A 19,172-nucleotide genomic window follows, 5' to 3' on the forward strand; every position below is an offset into this window, starting at 1 on the left:
AATATATTAAACTGAAGAATCTGCTTCAATAGTAACTACTCTCCCTGCTCTACCATTTTTGCAAGTACAAAATTTTTCCTGGGTTTCCTTCAAAAGAGACAAAATTTTAAAAGTTTAAAGCAACTGGAATGTACTAGAATATGGTAACTTGCGAAGAAAGGATGAAACTGAATGTAGAAGGCAACCTATTCCATTCAGTGACTTTAATTCTGAGCACCTTCTGTAAAGATTTTGAAGTCAATCTTCGGTCAAAGATGATCACTCCGGTATTATGGCAATGGAAAAAGGATTGACACCCTTCATCTTTTTTCTTGGTTTCAATTAGTTTGATTTTTCCTATTTCATTGGAGTAGGTTGCTTAGATTGTTTTATTTGGCTCAGAATGAGCTCAAGGTGCTGTTTTTTTTGTGTGTGTGTTTTGTTTTGTTTTTTGTTTTTTTTTTAATATTCTTCACCTTCAAAAGCAATTCCTTTAAAGTTCTAGGTGAAACACCCCTATTGTGCATGTGCAGTGTCCTGATGTCATTGAATGTACTACATTTGGGAAGCCATCCCTAGTTTCTTTAGTTCTAAAAATAATTCAGATCAATAATATTACCATGGTTTTTCTGTTGTGTTTGGAAATTTCAATTAGTATCAAAAGATAGCATTTGAGGGTCATAATGAAGCATCCTGTCTCAAAAAAACAAAAAACCTCCCTGGTTTTTATGATAAGGGAACAACAACAACTTTTATACAACTTGTTGACCTTTAAAGACATAAAACATTGCCATACGGATTGATTTATCGGCTGTAAAGTACTTTTGTGTATTGTTGTATACATATGACACACATCTCTAGGTCCTGCTTTTATTAGGAAAAAACAGTGTCTTGACAGTCACACGTGTTAATTTATGTAATGCGTGCCCTCCTGCACGCCACTCTAGTTTTCCTGTTGGAACAGAACCATACATAGGTGAAACTTGCAGACCAGGAGTACACTCCTGCTTTGTGAACAAACTTGCTGGAAGGGAATCCCTTGCTGGAAGGGAATCCCCTGTTACGTAGCACGGACTAAATCGAAACCTAGTGTTTGAATGAATGGTAACCTTTTCTAGAGAGTTTTGGGGTATTTATACTGAAATTTAGTAAGGACATGTCATTCAGTCTTGTTTTTAGAACCATCCTTGACTCCTTTCTTTCTCTCAGTCCACACATAGCATGTTGGTAAATCCTGTCCGCTCTGCCTTCAAAATGTACCCAACTTCTTTTTACCTCTTCCATTGCGGTCATAACTCCCCACACCCACCCTCAGTCTGAGCCATTTTCTCCTTCGCCTGGAGATCAATTCCAGACTTGTCCCTTCTGTAGTCTGTTCTCACTCAACAGCGTGAGGGACCTGTTAAGCGTAAGTCCCTCCCTGCCAAGAATCATTCAGTGGGCCCTCATCTCACTCCCACTACAAGCCAGTGTCTTGACAGTGGCCCCTCAGGCCAGCGTGACCTGACTTCTTATGCCCTCCATTACCTCATCTCTAGCTCACTCCGTCAGCCACACTGGCCTCTTGGCTGTTTCTTGAACACACAGGCACACTCTCATCTAAGATCTTTACTTGGCTGTTCCTCTTTCAGCAATGCTCTCCCGCCCCCTCTGTGTACATGGCTAATTCCCTCACGTCCTTCGAGTCTTTGCTTAACTATAAGCCTTCCCTACTTATCAACCTCTACCCTGTTCTCTACTTTTTTTTTCATAGCACTTAACACCTTTCAACTTCTTATATAATTTAACTACCGGTGTTTATTGGGTTTAGTGTTTACTCTCTTTCCCCTTTCTAGAATGTATGTGTCATGATGTGGGGTAGATTTTCTTTTGTTCACCCATGTGTCCCAAGCACCTTGAATAATGCCTGACACAGAGTCAGAACTCAGTAAATACCTGTCCAATGAATGAGTGCTCACGTAAGGGTGATGGGTGAACCCTTATTGTCCCTTGACCACAGGTGCTTCTTTTCTGAAATCAGATTTAACGAATCTTAAAGCCATTTTATATGGTATTGATTTCCAACTTCACATTTTACATATCCACAGAAATGAGTCAAAAGAAAATTTTTAAAAAATAGTATTTGCTATAACCCATTCTGATTGTTTTGTTCTGTTGGTGACAGATTAGCCTTTGCCAGCACTATCTAGAAACTTCCATCTGATTTCTGGAGGATTTTGATCGGGGTGAGGCTTTTTTCAGGAAAGGGCTACTCTAACATCTGTGGAAAATAATCTTGTACCTTTGATTTCACTTCTCTGAAACCAGCTGATAAACCAAATAAAAACCTTGGGCATTGTAATTTTATGAAGTAGCTTGAATAGTCCCTGAGGTCATGGCGTCCATTGAACTCAGTTTTCTTCCCTTCCTGTCTGACCATTTGTGAGCCTTCTGGGTGTGGGAAAACACAGGCGATTTAGCAGCTGCCTCCCCTGGGATGGTTCAGACCCCCTTTGCACAGACCTGCTCTCTTCTATCTTGGCCAGGTTCCTTCTACATCTAGCTAGAATTACTTACGAATTAACTAGAATTAGTTATCTTATGCCTCTCTTTCCCACCCGCTTATCTAAATCAGTTCCTTTCTTTCCAGCCACGCTGCCTCCTGGGACGGTACAGGAAAACCCACAGAAATAAAACCATCACTGCTGCCTCTGAGCTTTGTGTGTCACTATGTCCTTTAAAATTAAACCGGAGCCAGTTGTCCCAGGGACTCAGCCATCGGTGCTGTGGCCCAGTGACTCTTTTACTTGCCTCCTGCCACTTTCTTACAGGTGACCTTTGTTTCAGCCAAATGGGAAGGCTGGCCACTTGCAAAACGCAACCATGCCCTCCCCGTGCTGGCTCCACTGGCTACCTCCTGTTCCATACCTTCCTGGTCCCCGTACCTGCTGAGGACCCCAATGATACTTTCAGGGTTCCTTGTAACCCTGAAACTCATCTGCCTCCTGTTGTCGTGGTTCAGTTCAGTTCAAGAACACAATTATCAACGTCCACACCAGACTGGAAGCCCTCTGAGGGCAAGGACACGTATTCTTTATTGTTCTCTCTGACCCCATGTGTAATATGTTGCTGGGTACGGGCGCAGTAAGTATTTCATAAAACCATGGAATGTTACTGATTGGAAGGACTCAGGAAATTAAAAAAAAATGTTTAGGCTGGGGTTTCTAGAACTGTCCTGATGTTTAAATATTCTGTCCCTTTATCCTCCATAGTTTTATTTTTCCAATGACATACATTGATTTTTAGTTTGGAAAACTACAGTTACCACAGACAAAATCATCCAGTAGTTTACCCTGTCACTTGTATGAATTGTGACTGAAAAAAGTTTCAAGGGTGGGGGTTTAGGCTTCCATCACTACCCTGCATGCATTTGTCATAATAACATTATAGAGTCAATTTGGGAATTATTTTTATAGCTCTCTCTGTTTTGATACAAAACAGATTATAAATACCCTGTTTCCCCGAAAATCAAGTTTTATTTTCGGGGAAACACGGTATGGTCTTGGTAATAAATCTAAATACATACTTTTCCACACCCAATCTAGAAGCTTTCTCCCAGGCACATCTACAAGGTAACATTCATACATTCATTCATTCATCCTAGCAAATATTTATTGAGGGCCTCCTATGCGCCAGGTACATAATATAAATAAATCAGACAAAAGTCCCAACCTTCAGGGAGCTTACATTCCAGGCTGTGAAAGAAGATAAAAAGCTTAGTAAAATGATACATGTGCCAGACGGTGATAAGTGCTCTGGAGAAAAGGGGGATGGAGACTGCTGGGCAGGAGTGAGGGGAATTGCACTTTAAAATAAACCAATTGACAGAGGTCTGAAGGTGGTGAAATAATGAGCCCTGTGGATAGCTGTAGGAAGAACATTCTAGGCAGAGAGAGCAATGACAGTATATGGAAATGGGTCATCGTGTGCCAGGAACAGCAAAGAAACAGCATTCTGCAACATGGAGAGGGCGGGAGAAGAGGACTAGGTATGTTCAGAGATAGAAGGGTTCAGACCGCATCCATCCTTTAAAGGAGGGTTTCTCCACCTTGGCACTACTGACATTTTGGGCTGGATAATTCTTCTTCCGGTGCGTTGTAGGATGTTGAACAGCATTTCTGGCCTCTGCCTACTAGATGCCCATAGCATCTCCTACTCCCCCAAGTTGGGACAACTAGAAATGTCTCCAGACATTGCCAAATGTTCTCTGAGGTACAAAGTCAACACCCAGTTGAGAATCACTGCTTTCAGACCAAAGGAAAGATTGTGTTACTCGGAGTGCTTCGTTCATTTTAATAAGACTCCTCTGGGATGCTGGATTGAGAATAAATTGAGGAGGGACACAGCAGGGAGCAGGAGAGCTAGGGAGAAAATTGGACTCAAATCCAGGAGGGAGGGGCGAGTGCCTGGAATCCGGCTGGTTTGGGCTGGGGTTGGTGAGCCGTGATCAGATTTGGGACATTTTGAATGATGAGACGTCAGGATTTGTGACAGACTGAAAATGAGGTTTATAAGGACGTGGGCCTGAGCAGTTTGCAGGCGAGATACGGGTTTCTGGCAGAACGTCTAGAGTTTGGTTTAACACGTTGTATTTGAGAACGTTGACCATTATCTGATTTCTCCCCCACAGTACCCCTGAGAGGTGGGTAGTCTCTGCTTTTACCATAAAAAGACACTGAAGCACATGGAAGTCAGTGAATGCCCAAAGTCACACCACCTGTACAGAACTGAGCCAGGATTTTAATCCAGAAGTGTCTGACGACTAAGCCCCGTTTCCTTGATACACTTTAAAGTGATACGTGTGGTCCCAGGAGTCCCTAGAGTACTACAGTACCCTGCAGTATCACGTACCCTGCAGAGGTTAATCTAGTAGAGTAGTTTTTCATGAAATGCGATTCTGCTAACCTTTCAAATAGAGACAGTCATTTCTTTTGCATTTTATAGCAGGGTTAAAAGAAACAGAAACCTTAGAATTCCGTGTAGTCAAGCAAATTACCTGGCTTATCAGGAAGTAGGATTTGTGGTTAATTGGAGTTTAAACATGGTCTCAGTCACCGTTTCTCACAGTCTGTCCTGAGGAGGAGCCCTGCCTAACCCTACCAGTTGCCTGTCCAAACAAAGGTTCTGTGGCCCATCATGCTTGGTTGGAAACACATCCTGGGTCCCCCTCTTGGGGAATGTACTGTAGACATTAGCGGACTGCTTCTCCAACTGCCCCTAAAACATATTAAGCATCTCAGAGAAGCAAGGGTTGTTAAACCATTTTCCCATCTTTGATGTATTTCCACAGATCTGCTGTAGTCTTCGCTGTGTCCTGGCATCCCGTGATCTGTATGTTTCCCCAAATATACACGTCCCTGAAGCTTCGCTATGACACTAGCAAGCCATTGTGCTCACCTTTCATTTTTCTGCCAAACCCTTCTGACCTTTTACTAGCTATGCCCCCAGCAGAACCCTGAGCCATGAACCTGAATGGATTTTCTTGAAATAGATCCTGAGACCTTTTGTGTCCTCTGGCATCTAAAAGCAGGTCTCTCTCTCTCTCTCTCTCTTTTTCCATTATATAATTGTGTTTAAACGGTGGGACACAACAGGGTAACTGCAACCCCAGAGTTGTCAGCAGTTTGAACCAGCAGGCGGCGGGGAGCTGTAGGTCATGATTGATTCTGGGGGTTGGGAAGACTGAAGGAGATGTGAGAACTGCCCAGGGGCCTCCAGGCTATTAACGAGTTGTATAGTTTTGTGGTGGGTTAACCTAAAATAAAACAGAACACTGCTGTTTCTTCTTTTCTCCGAGAATAATCAATGCCAAGGGAGTCGTCCTTAAGAGGCCTCTGATGGGTTCTTCTTGATGGATTCTTGGCAGGGCCAACTTTATGGGCGTGTGCCTTGCACCTGGACTCAAAAGGGCTCTGTGTTTGGTTTAATGTTCTGCTGTCACCATCTTGAAAGTCTCAATAACAAGGAATCCCTTGTTTACCTTTGGTTATGGGCCCTGCAGATTATGTATCTAGTCCTAATCCTAAGAGCTGACGCCAGGTCTTGACTTCAGATCTTCCGGGGGAAGCTTCCAAGGTGCAAGGATTTTGCCTCTGGACATTTAGAAGTGACTTTTAATGGTACTCTCATGTTCATTCTTTGTATGCCACAACCTAGGTTAGGGTTAGAGAACGGAAACACATATTCGTTGACTTAAGAGAAGGAACATATTTCTAAATAGAGGACCTATTCTGGGATATCATCAGAGGAATAGTTCTCACAAGTAACACTGTTGCTCAAAAGAAAGCTATGTAGATCAACTCTAGTCCCTTTTCAGAGTCTTGTGTTCTAGTGGAAACAAGGACCAATCATCTCTACGTAAAACACGTTTTCAGATGAGATACAAAGTGCTACTTGATCAGCAGCATTGCCAAGGTGAAGGTTGACTATGGCAGTTCATTCATTCAACAAATATTTATTGAGCACCTACTATGTGCTGGGCACTCGGTTAGGAGGAAGGATGGGTGGTATCTTAATATGAGTTCCCTCCTAAGTGGATCCTGTGACAGAGTTCTAGGTGCGAGTAATTTATTGTGGAGGCAGGGAGGTGAACCCAGGAAATATTGGTGGGAGAGTAGGGAAGTGAGACAAAGAAATGAAGGAAGTCAATAAATGTGTGAGTTATCAAGGAGGTTACCACTGAGGTCAGTAAGGGCCCCATCCCACGAGGATCTCAGGAAGACTGTATAGCAGTGTCCCACAGAAGGACTCAGAGGTTGGGTGTTTATCCACCACCTCCTATCTTGCTTTGGTTGAGGACTGCCCCAGGGGCGTTTCTGGCCTGCCACTCTGTGCTACTAGGATGAACACAGCTCTTGGGCCAGGGAAAGCTTTTAGGCGAAGTGCAGAGGAAGCTGTGGATGACGATGAGATGAGTGAGTGCTTAAAGGTGAGGGGAGGAAGAGAGACTGGATTTGAGGCTGCCATTTTGGACAAGCTGGTAGATGAGGTCTTTCTGAAGGGACATTTGAGCAGAGACCTGAACGAAGTAAGAGAGTTACATAGATTTTCAAGGCAGTGAGAACCATAGGTGCAAGAACGCTAGGCAGGAGCCTGTGAAGGGGTTTGTGGAAGAGCACCGAGACTAGACTGGATGGAGTGGAATCATCAAAGGGAAGAGACGGAGGACATGATGGTAAGCAAGGCACCCAGGGGCTGGGGTAAGGACTTTGGTTTGTATTCAGAGTGTGTCAGGAAACTATTGGAGAATTCTGAGCAGAGGAGTGAAACGACCAGATTAATGTTTTAAAAACAATAGTCCTACCTTCTGGGTGGAGAACAGACTATGGGTGACAGTGGGGAAACTGAGAGATGATGCTGAGAGACTGGAATTCAGAATTCAGGGGGTCTAGAGTTTCTTGTAAGGAGGACAAGCTGAATATTGCTCTATTAGGACAACAGTGTATGCCCCCAGCCCAGAAGCCTCTTCCCGACTTGGCTCCAGGTTCCTGCCTAAGTCCACAGCTCTCGATTTCTCTTGGCTCTGAGGGGCCTTGCATCTCAGCTGCTGTCCATGGCAGCGGGTCAGGCCACCCCTTCTCCCTTCGCAGCACCATTTGGCCTTAGCTCTTCCCTTCACCTCAGTCTGGCACCTGGGGCTGCTGGGCCCTTTTCCAGCAGCACTGCCTTCTCCGTGCTTTCCCCGGCACACTCATTCTTCCCTCGTGCCACGTCCCCGCGTGCAGTTACTGCATGGTGTGCAAGTGGGAGTCCCTGATGGGCGTTCCCCGTTTCACTGTAACATTTACAGTTGGGCTGCTTTTCTCACTTTTATCCCTCAGTGCATGGCAGCTGAACTTTTCTGTTGCTTTTTATTTGTAGCAAAAGGATTCATGCAACCAAATTCCTCATCCTCTTCTCAGGGAAGGTTTGCTCAGTGGGCTCGCTGTATCAGACTCTGGAGGCTGCAAGCCATGATCTTCTGATGTAGGAGCAGCGTCCACACAGACAGGCACTGCCCATGGCTTTGCACTCTGCCAGCCTCGCCCTCCCTTGAGCACTTGGGCTGAGAAAGAGGGGAGCAGTGCTTCTGCCTAGGCTGCAGAGGAGCCCCTGGGCTGCTGTGGAACAAAGTTACATGAGATGCCACCAAGGGAGGGCCTGGAGGTTCCGTACACAGAGATGGCGTCAGTGGCCATGCCAGGCTCTGGGGAGTCTACAAGTTTGGTCCCTGTCCTTGGGGACTTTACACTCTTGTCACCCATCTTGCTGTGGTTCACTGAGCCAGCTTGGTGGGTCTGAAGGACCCTGGGATCATCATTCTGTTTCTTCTCCCCATGGAGAGGGAAAGGAAGGACCAGGGGCCAACTGTCCTGCTTTTTAAACAGCCACAGCAAGAAGCAACTTCCATTTCATTGTTTGTCCAGTGTGATAAAATGGCAGCTACTGAAAAATGAGGTAGTGATTTTAAACAAGAAACTCACTGAAAGACCAAAGAGAAAACAGAATCAGCATATGTTTGCGATTTTGGCTTTGTCCCAATTTTTTTTTAGCCAAAAAGGAACGGGGAATATGTCTTTTTTTTTCTTCTTTCAAGAATGTGAGGTATCCATCAAGACAAATAGAATTCTAAAATCATATAGAATACATAACACACAAAAGATGAAAATATACTGTGATCTTTTGGAATTTTATTTGTGAAACCTTGTAGCGTTGAGATAGTGTTTGGTGATTTGATTGCTGGTATTATTGACAATATCTTTTTGAATGATGTGGCATCTTTTCATTTATAGTCTAGGTTTTCTCAAACAGAGACTCTTAATAATCAGAATACTGAAGTTTTCTAAAACCAAAGTATTATCTTTAACGTGTGGAAGATAGTGTCCTTAAGCATAAATTGCCTTTTTTTTTTAAAAAAAAAAAAAAAAAAGTGGAAACTACGTATTACTCTTTTTATGTGAGTTCGTTGTTAACTTGGTATTTCTTCATGTTTTTAAACAACTGAATGATAAGTGAAAGAAAGAACTGCCTTTTGTAGGACTGTGAAGTCACATAAATTTTCACATTAGAAAAAAATGATTCTCGCTTATTTTTGGAACAAGGTCAAGATTATTGTTCATGTTAAAATGTTTATGATAAAATGATTCCAAAATGACTTACCTTGTCCAATCAATATATAGTCATTATTATTAAAGTGTTCATATTTTACAAATATGAACACAACTGCTGAAGGATGAAGAAATATTAGCTACATTTTCCTGTAAATCAGAGCTTCATAGAGCTTTAAAATCAACATATTTTCTCATGTCCTTACTTCAATTCAAATTGATGCAGTTATATGATAAAACTGTATGTCTTGTAAGCCATCCTAATAAAATTTGCAGTAATCATAAAAGGAAAATTTATAGGGCTTGTTAATTATAAGAACATGTTTGTTTGCTTGCTTACTTGGCAATTATTGCATGCATTGCCTTAAGCTCATTTGTGAAAATCTCTTAGTAGTTAGTGTTCTCTCTCGGTGTACGTTCCGGGTCATAGAGTATAAACTTGAACTTTGGTAAGAAAGAGATGGCAGGATTCTAGGACCATGTTAAGATATTTGATTTTTCTCTGGAAAGTGTTTTATCTTTAGTCCATTTTTAGGTTTGAAAAACAGGCTTAAACACAAATCACAACAATTCCTAGCATAATGGGAATTATATGAACCATTGCAGTTTATGAAATGTCTGGTCAATTATGAAATCATATGTCAGATTTGTTTCATTTGAGAAGACTTGGACCAGGCTTCTCACGCTGTGTTGTGGATACGATATCTTGTGGATATCATGTTGAAATGCAGATTCTGCATTTCTAACAAGCTTCCAGATTGTGCTGGTCCTGATGGTCCATGGGTACCCTTTGAGGAGCCAGGTTTTAGACAACTTGCTTTAGGACCCTTCTTGCATGATGGTGGGGCAAAGCTATACCTGGGGGAGGGGTTGACTGCTTTGGAAAAAGGAAATTTTAGAGATAAGTTAGCCTGAACATTTTTTTGATGCAGAAAACCTTTTTTATGCCGACATAACTACTGAGCAGCTATCTTCCCAGAATCAGATGAAATGGAGAGTTGTGGCTAAAGAGGAAGTTCTTGTTATTTTTTTCAGTCAGGTTTGAGAACATCTGAACTGCTGCTTCTTTGCCCAAACCCACAGTTATCCAGGGAGGGTTCCTCAAAACTTGGAAGCCCCTTGAGTAACTGAGTTCGCAGTTGTTGAATTTGCAGAGGGCACCAATTTTTTATGACTTCAGATGTAAGCTGCTGAGCCTTGCTTCAGGGGTACAAAAGGCAGAGCTTACAGTATTGAGCAATAAGGGCCCTTAATGTGAAGGAAAGGGCTGGTAGAGATTACAGAAGAATTTCAGGTAGTAATTACAATGTCAGGACTCTGTTCTCCTTAGCAACAGTCTAGGCAAGGGGAGCAGAAGCTTGGAATAGCAGCGGTCCCTACAGAGAAATCTGTGTGCTGACAGAATCAAAAGCAATTGAAACAAGTTTGCACTAATGACTTTGGGGACCAGAGTTCCTTGAGAATGGGAGAGGAAGGCCTTATTATCAGGGGTGATCTCTAATTTGCAACGAAAATGACTGTTGGGCATGTAAGTGGACACCTGTGGGAGGATTGTGTAATGTGGGTGGTGCTCAGTGCATTTCTCTATCTTGGATTTAGATGGAGAAAAGGTTTTCTTCTGCTTCTTGCAAGGTCAGTAGTGACAGATGGTTCTTATTTTCCACCGGCTTCTGTTCCTAGAGGAATAAAGTTGGAACTGGCGTTCAGAATTAGGCCTATGCAAAGATGCTTGCATTGAGATGGGCAATTTAGGGATAAAAGGACATTGGCTGTCATTATTAAACGGAGGCAAAGAAGGGTTGTAGAAAGTCATATTGGTGAGAGCTAGACAGAGCTACTCCTGTGACCCTCAGCAGGTTATTACCGTCTTCTAGCATCGCTTTACTGTAATGAGGGTAATAATGTCACCCTTGGTGTGTTGGAGACGATGTTCATGGACTGTCCAGCAGAATATTTGGTAGATAAGTTTTCAATAAGTGGAGAAGTTATTTTAGAAAGATTACTTGAGAAATAGTCATGATTAGATTTCAAGAGGAGAGCTGGGGTTCTGAACTGAATTTAAACTTGAATTTCATCAACTGCGTGTAACAGCAAAGAACAGAGATTGCAGGGAATGCAGAATGGCCAGAAAGCAAGACGCTTAGAGTAGTAGGACAAGCGGTAAATTAGTATTTTTTCCACAGATGTTACAGAGCTTTTGCACATTGAGGTAATGAGTGAAATACCTGGCGCGGTTATGATTAGAGGAGAGTTAAGTTCTGATGATTATAAGAACTTACAGAATTTCTAGGTGCTTTCAGGCCAAGGGCTAAATGAGCCTCTCCAATTATTTCCCCTCTAATCACCTTGTAACAGAGAGTTTGCTATTGACAACTGACAGCTCATTGACTCTCCATTAACCAGTTGTGTAGATTCTCTCTAGGACCTGCCCTAGGACCTGTGCTGTCCAGTATGGGAGCCACTTACCTCTTGTTGCTATTGTGTAGTCCACGTGTGGCCAGCCAAGTTGAGATGTGCTTGAAAGTGTAAAATAGACACCAGATTTCTAAGACCTTGTATGAAAAAGAAAAATACCTCATTAATAATTTTTATATATGGAATAGTTATTAAAATGGTAATATGTTAGATACATTGGGTTAAAGAATACATGTTATTAAAATTATTTTGATAATTTGTTTTACTTTTCTATTGTGGCAACTAGGAAATTTTAAATTACATATGTGATTTGCTTTTACTTCTCTTGGGCAGCGCTGGGCTAGACTGCACTGGGATTGCATAGGAATTTCCTGGGGGGGTCTAAATCATCAAACTCTCCTGTCCCCAAAATGAAACAAAACAAAACTTGTACTTGCTTAGGGGTGCTTCCTGACCTGAATTCTGTTGTCCTTTCTCAGCAAAAGGAACCCTGATCTTGCAAATTAACTGTATTCTCATGGCAAACACATTAGGTCCCTCCAGATAGAGTCTCAAAGTTTTTACGTCATTTGTATTCAAATTTTTCTTAATGTTGTTCTAAGTCAGCATTTGGCAACTATTACCTAAAAAGCAGGGTTTTATCTAAGGTCGGCTGTCTCTAAAATACATTCTTCCCCTCTAGAAACAAACACAATAAACAAATATTGAAACAAAGGAAAAATCACACAGTGCACTTTTTGGTCAACATTTATCTTGCTGTAAAAGTGGAAGAAATAGAAGGTAAGTTTGCATCAATTAAATGCATCACATTTACTCTCTTTCTTCATGGAATACATGGAATCTGCAAAGTAAATTTATTCTTTCTGGTTCTAAGTTGTCAGGGAGTTATTGAAAGGGAACTGCGGTCCTATTTCTGCAGCAGAACTAATGTGAGAGGAGAATGGTAAATTAAATAAGGGCAAGATGATTTAGCTTGCTGCTTCAGTCTCCTGAATGACTGCTTGTAAGATACAAATAAATGTAGGGCTTTGTGCTGTTAAATAGAGTTACGGTTTTCAACCTAGAATGAATACTGTGATGTGGCTGAGTAGTCATATTAATGCGATATTTTTGGTCACTCATTTGTCCTTAGATTATCTCAGCTCCAGAGATGGGAATGATTAACATTGCACTCAAATCATGATGAATAGAGGGGATGGCGTGTTGATAAATTGGAATTGAAGAATGGCCTGTGAGTTCTTTCACCAACATATCACTGTGTTCCCGAATTTTGATTTAGCGTTTTATTTCTCTTTTTTGAAAGCCCTCTATGGAAATAGTAGAGGGCTTTCTAAACCCTGATTCAACCTTTGATAAATCCTCAGAGTTGAGAGGGGTATCATGTGGGCTGTAATTGCACAGGAGAGCTTCGCGATTTCAAAGGTGCTTAATTATGGTTGGACTGTGTACTCTTATGTGATGTGGAGAAGGGGGTCAGGAACGTGTATTACCAGTGGGGCTCTGTTAATAACTGTTACTAAATATTGAAGTACTGTAACTTTCTTGAGAAATTCCAAAATAGTCTCTACTTTCTTTTTTATTTGTTTCTTTTAATTAATTCAGTAGGTTTTAGGATTGTAACACCAAGTTGCCTTTACAAACACCAAAATTATAACTAGGGAAGTACATTGGGTCTGCCTTGGGAAAAGAAGGATTGTAAAAATGGAGGTGTGTTTACCTTCCTGCTCTGCCCAGTGTATTAGTCCCCATCCTAAGTTTTTCCTGGGATAACAGAAAGTTTCATTCATTCATTCATTCAATCAATAAGCATTTATTAAATACTGCAAGGTGTAGAAACACCATGTAAAGTAATGAGAATAATCTGAAAGGACAGTATGTTGAGGACTTGGTTCCAAATTACCCTTTTCAATATCACCATCTCTGATGGAGTCCTGAGAAATATGTCAGCATAGCGCTGACTGCTTCTCTCACCCATGGCTCTTAGATGGTGGGGACACTGAAATCTAGGGGAAACTCGTTCAGTGCTATTTACAATATCAGTCTCTCTAGTCCTTCAAAACCATCTTGAATTTCTTTAAAATTATTATTCTCAGTCTTGAAATATTAGATTATCTTTATAACAAATGGTTTTCATCTTGACAGCATTCTTAACTTTCGAGAGAAATGGAAAAAAATTTATATTCTAAACCCTAGTTCATCCAGATTTTTACTATTACAGATAATTGATATAGTATATGAAACTTCTGAAATTATAATGTGCTGTTTGAGGCTTATCTCTTCCTGCATGTTGGTTAACCCCTCTCCTCTGCATTAATCTTCATCTATTTACATTTTAATCATCTTGTTTATCTCTTGTCAATCCATGCATCTGGATAATTCCCGACAAACAGCTACAATAGCTGATAGGGAATATGTTACATGAAAGTCATTAAGGGAAGAAGAGAAAGAATGATATTCTGATATTGATCTTTATTCAGAATTTTCAGTGACTCTCCCTGAGTGACAGATGGCAGCAAGTGTTTCAAAAGTTATAGAACATGGCAGTCTCAGTTTCCTATCGGCACTCCTGACTGTCAAAAATTGGGTGCCAGCTAGTCAGTAAGTTACTGTGTTTCAGTTTCTTAAAGATCTTTGTTGAAATGAAACTATTCATTGTTGTTCAGACTAAGTGATTTTGTTTCTTTAACCTTAATGATGCTGGTTTTCAACTTTGGCATCGTTTCTTTTTCTAACATTCCGCATGCAATCCATCAGCCGATTCTATTGCTTCTATATTCAAAATATGTGCTGAAACTGACCACTTTTCCCAAGTCAGCTGTTACCAGCATCCATCAAGCGCCTGTCATCACTCATTTCAACTCTTGTCATGTAGCCTTTAATTGGATTCTCTGTGTCACTCTTGCCCTGCTACACTGGGTTCCCTAAATAGCAAAGTATTCTTTTAAAACTTAGGTTGGGCTATGTAACTGCTACTTAAAATGCTCAGATTGCTTCCCATATAACCGAGCATGAGATTCGGTCAGAGTCTTTGTGTGATCTGACTCCCTTTTTTTGATTTCATCTTCTAGTGTCCCCCTGGCCCACTCCACTGTGCTCCAACCACATCAGTCTCGTCAACCTGTAGAACACGTGCTCCCCTCAGGGACTTTGCACCTGCTCTGCCCTCTTCCTGGAATCCTCTTCTTCCAGGTCTTCACAAGGCTTATTCCCTCACTTCCCTCAGGTCTTTGCTCATATGTCACTTCATTAAAGAGACCCCTCCTGAGGCCCCTATCTAAAACAGAAACCACTTCCTTCCAGCTTGCTAAAAATGCAATAAATATTTGTTGAGTGAGTGAGACAACGATTTTTCATGGAAGACATTTAATTTCCTGTTCTATCGATGGGAATAGATAAGGGATGCATAAAAGTATCCTTAGCAGCAGAAGATAGGTAAATATTACAACAGAGTGATAAAAAATTAGACACGGTAAAAATTCTATACCATATATTTAGTGTTCGTAATGTAAAGTACGAACAGTAACAGAACAGTCAATAAATTGTTGAAAAATGGAGCTCTTCCTTGGAGTAGCTCATGAATTTATAATCAGATCATTAATTTATATAAATATATAATATTACTGGTATAATTTGGAGTATAATTATTTTAAAATATTAGATACTCTTCCCTTTGTGGTCAAATTTAAACTGTCAATGTGTTTGACAAACTGCCTTTTATAATGAAATACATGTATGTGTATAGTATATATATATATATATATACAACTGTATATATACATGTTTAAATTATCAAGAATTTATGATTCTTATGCTAAGAAAAATTATTAGTTATTTCCTATTGTTAAATGGAACTGTATTATTGTTGTTATTATTATTATTGATGTGTTAGTATGATTTGTAGGTATTAGATATATTACATGCAAACTTGTAAAAGGAACATTTTTTCGGGAACCAGAAGATCTTCAACATGTTATAACTGAATTTACTTAACTGTCTGGACTTGTGGAAATATCTCCAAAAGAAAGATAGTATCTTACCAACTTAAAGATAGAGAAATATGTGTTACTCTAAAATCTGATAAATCTTGAAGATTCATAATTTTAAAATCACAAGAAGATGTCACCATACACCCATTAGAATGGCTAATAATAATAATAATTAATAATAATAATAAAAGTCCTGATTGTTCCAGTGGGTGGAGATGCAGAGCAACTGGGGGTCTCATTCAATGCTGTTGAAAATGCAAAATGGTGTAGCCAACTTTGAAAGAGAGTTTGACAGTTTCTTATAGTGTGAAACATACAATTAATGTATCACCCGGCAATCCCACTCCTGGGTATTTACCTAAGTGAAATGAAAACTTATGTGCACACCAAAATCTGTACAGTAATGTTTATAATCAAAAAACTAGAAACAACGCAGATGTCCTTCACCTGGGAAATGAAAAACAAACAGTGGTACATCCATGCAATGGAATACTGGTGAGCAGTTAAAAGGAATGAACTATTGAGGAGTACAGCAATATAGGTAGATCACAAAACATATTATGCTAAGTGAAAGAAGCCAGAGTCAGACTCAAAAAGCTACCTAATGTATGAAGCCTCCATACACTTAGGGCAATATTACAGGAATAGAAAACAGATCAGTGTTTTCGTGGGATTGGAAGGAGGGGCTGACTACAAAGGAGCAGCATGAGAAGGTTTTGGAGGTAATGAAACTGTTTTGTATCTTGATTGTGTGGTGTATTTGTATGCATTTGTCAAAACTCATAGAGCTATACACCAAGAAAGAGTGAATTTAACTGTATGTGAATAAAAAATAATAAAAACGGAATTTTCTCAAAAAATTAATTTAAGAAAATTCCCTGTTTTTATTATTTTTTATTTACATACAGTTAAATTCACTCTTTCTTGGTGTATAGTGCTATGAGCTGTGCCTCTGAGTCCAGGCGTTAATGAAGCCGAAATGTCCTAGGTGGGTATATACATTCAAGTCTTAGTTCCTCATTTCATTTACTTAATTTGCTATGGTTTCCTACAGGGCCCTTGTCCTGCTTCAGGCAGTACTCGTAGCTTGATGGATTTTGACTCTGATGTCAGAGGTGGCAATGATAGAAAACCTTCCCATATTTTCCCAGAAGCTGTTCCATATCCTCAGGGGGACATTCTCAGCTGACTAACCTAGCACAGGTGGTGGTAGTGCTGACAAACACCGGGGACTTGTCCCTCATGTTAGAGTTGTAAATAAATTGGCTGCTTTAGTTTCTTCAGAAAACCAAAGAAAAGTGAACAGTAAACAGAATCAGAGCAGGCTGTTTCCATGTAAATTACTCCAGGCTGTGCATTTGGAGCCCTTCTGTTCAGTATGGTACCCATCTCAGGGACCTGGCATCAGCGGTTCTGGGCATTGAAGAGTTTGCAGAGTTGAATTCCATCAATTAAAACCAAGTTATTTGCTGTATCCCACTCTATTGAGCCCCAGTGGGCTCATGATATAATTTATCATAGAACAGATGGTTGACCGGTTGTTTATGGCCAAAAAATATTTGACAAACATAAATACCACTATCAAAGTTATGTAATTCATAGAAAGAGAACTTCAGGCATTGATTGCTTCTTATAATATGTACCATACTCCTTTTTCTATTCTCGAAGATATATTTTATGTTTATGAAGAATGCGAATTTGTAAAGGTTCTTGAAGTCAGTATTCTCTCGTGACATCAACCCTGTTTCCACCTTTCTAGACTATTTAGGGGCCTTCACCTGCATTCTACAGCTATCTCAAGAGTGCTATAAATCTAGATTGATCATGAAACCAGCTTTTTACCATCAGATTAGAAGCGAGTCACAACAGATGAAAATAAAATGTTTTTCTCTTTGGCATTACTCCAGAACAGTAGCTGTTGAGTGTCTAATGTTACTATTCTTAGTTTAATTTGTATGGATCATTTTCCCTATATGTGTAGTTATTCGAGTGCAGAAATAAAGGAGTGGGAGAGAACTGTAATTGAACACCCACTCTGGATTGCCGGAATGCGATAGGCACTTCTGGTGTATTATTCCATTTAAGTTCACAACAATGAGTAAGGTAGATAATTTTGCTGCTTTACAAACAAGGAAACTAGGTCCTAGAGAGGTTAATTGACTGTATTCTCAGAGACAGAGCTCTTTCATTCCAAAACCCCGCTCTCTTTATACTCCCTAAGGCTCCATTTGGGAATAGAGTTTTCTCATCTCCTATCTCCTTCTCACTTCCTGTGGGGGATGGAGATTGCGCTGGTCTTCTGAGATTGAGCCCTGGGCTTCTTGTCAGACCTGGTCTGAGAACCAGGTCTGCTCCCTGCTTTACTTTTCAGAGTCCCAAGAGGTTTGTCCTCATTTTATGTATTTTTTCAAAGCGGCCATCACACACTTATCACTTGTTTCTTTCTCCTCCATGACTGTAGAGGAAAATTGAGTCTGACAGTTTCATGGCTCTAAAGAGCAACCCCTCTAAAATAAGCCTTTTTATTTTAGTAATTCTACTTCTGATCACCACAGGGAAATAGGAAAGCAAAAAGACGGGAAAAAAAGAAAAAAATTATAAAAGTTCAAAATACTATATAGCTCTTGAAATTCCTCTTAGGTATACTCCTTAGAAGGTACTAGACGTCTTTTTAGTAGGGATTAGTTATTAATTTTTCTCTTAGAACTGTGGTCCAAAACAGATTTGGTTGGTACCACTGATGACATTTTCTCTCCTGGTCAGATCATATTTTCCATTGACTGTCTACGCTCAAAGGATTTTATTACGAAGCTGCTCTGTAAGAGACTTCCAGAAAGCAACGGTGTTTCGTGTTAGAGAGAATGTGCTCCTGAAGGGGATTGAGAAATGGATATTAGACTTAGTTTCAAGTATTTTTGCTGCCCAATACTGGGAGCCTCAGCCCTATGTGGTCACTGAACACTTAAATGTGGCCAGTTTAAATTGAAATATGTGTACATACAACTACACACTGGATTCCAAAGACAGAATGAAAAAAAAAAGTATATGTATAAATAAATATATATGTATACATAAAATATATATACATATATAATTTTATATTGATTATATATGTACTATGATTATATGAGAAAATTCTGTATATACTAGGTTCAATATATTATTAAACTTAAATGAACTTTTTTTATTTTTTATTTTCAGATTGCTGTAGAGTCACACACAGTTGTAAACTATAATACAGGGAGATCCCTTTATCCAGTTTCCCCCACTGGTACCATTTTATAAACCTATGGTATAATAGCATAACCATGAAATTGACGTGGATACAATCCACTGCCCTTACTCAGATTTTACCAGTTTTACACGCACTCGTGTGTTTGTTTGTGTATGTGTGTGTTTAGTTCTGTGCAATGGAATCACCTGTGTAGATTCTTATAACCACCACCACAGTCAACGTGCAGGAATCCATCCCAAGAATCCCCTGTACTATACTTCTATAGCCACAGCCACCTTCCTCCCTCTGCTCCTCCGTAACTTCCGGGAATCAGTAATCTGTTCTCCATCCGTATGCATTTGTCATTTCAAGAATGTCGTGTAAATGGGATCATATAGTGTGTAACCTTTTGAGATGAGCTCTTTGCACTCCTCAAAATTCCCTTGAGATCCT

General features: G+C 40.2%; 1 protein-coding gene across 9 annotated transcripts in view; it reads left to right on the forward strand.

Moving 5' to 3' along the window:
* PLCB4 (phospholipase C beta 4) overlaps positions 1-19,172 on the forward strand; it is a 398,844-nt gene that overhangs the window by 115,092 nt on the left and 264,580 nt on the right. Inside the window, exon 1 of one of the 9 annotated variants that reach the window (XM_019734907.2) lies at positions 12,703-12,750. The exons of the other annotated variants lie outside the window; for them this stretch is intronic. The gene's annotated coding sequence lies outside the window, so the exon portion shown is untranslated. Of the gene's footprint in view, positions 1-12,702; positions 12,751-19,172 lie in introns of those variants that run through there. 9 annotated transcript variants of the gene reach the window in all.

The sequence above is a fragment of the Rhinolophus sinicus genome, linkage group LG13, assembly GCF_036562045.2.
Source record: "Rhinolophus sinicus isolate RSC01 linkage group LG13, ASM3656204v1, whole genome shotgun sequence".
Lineage (NCBI taxonomy): Eukaryota > Metazoa > Chordata > Mammalia > Chiroptera > Rhinolophidae > Rhinolophus > Rhinolophus sinicus.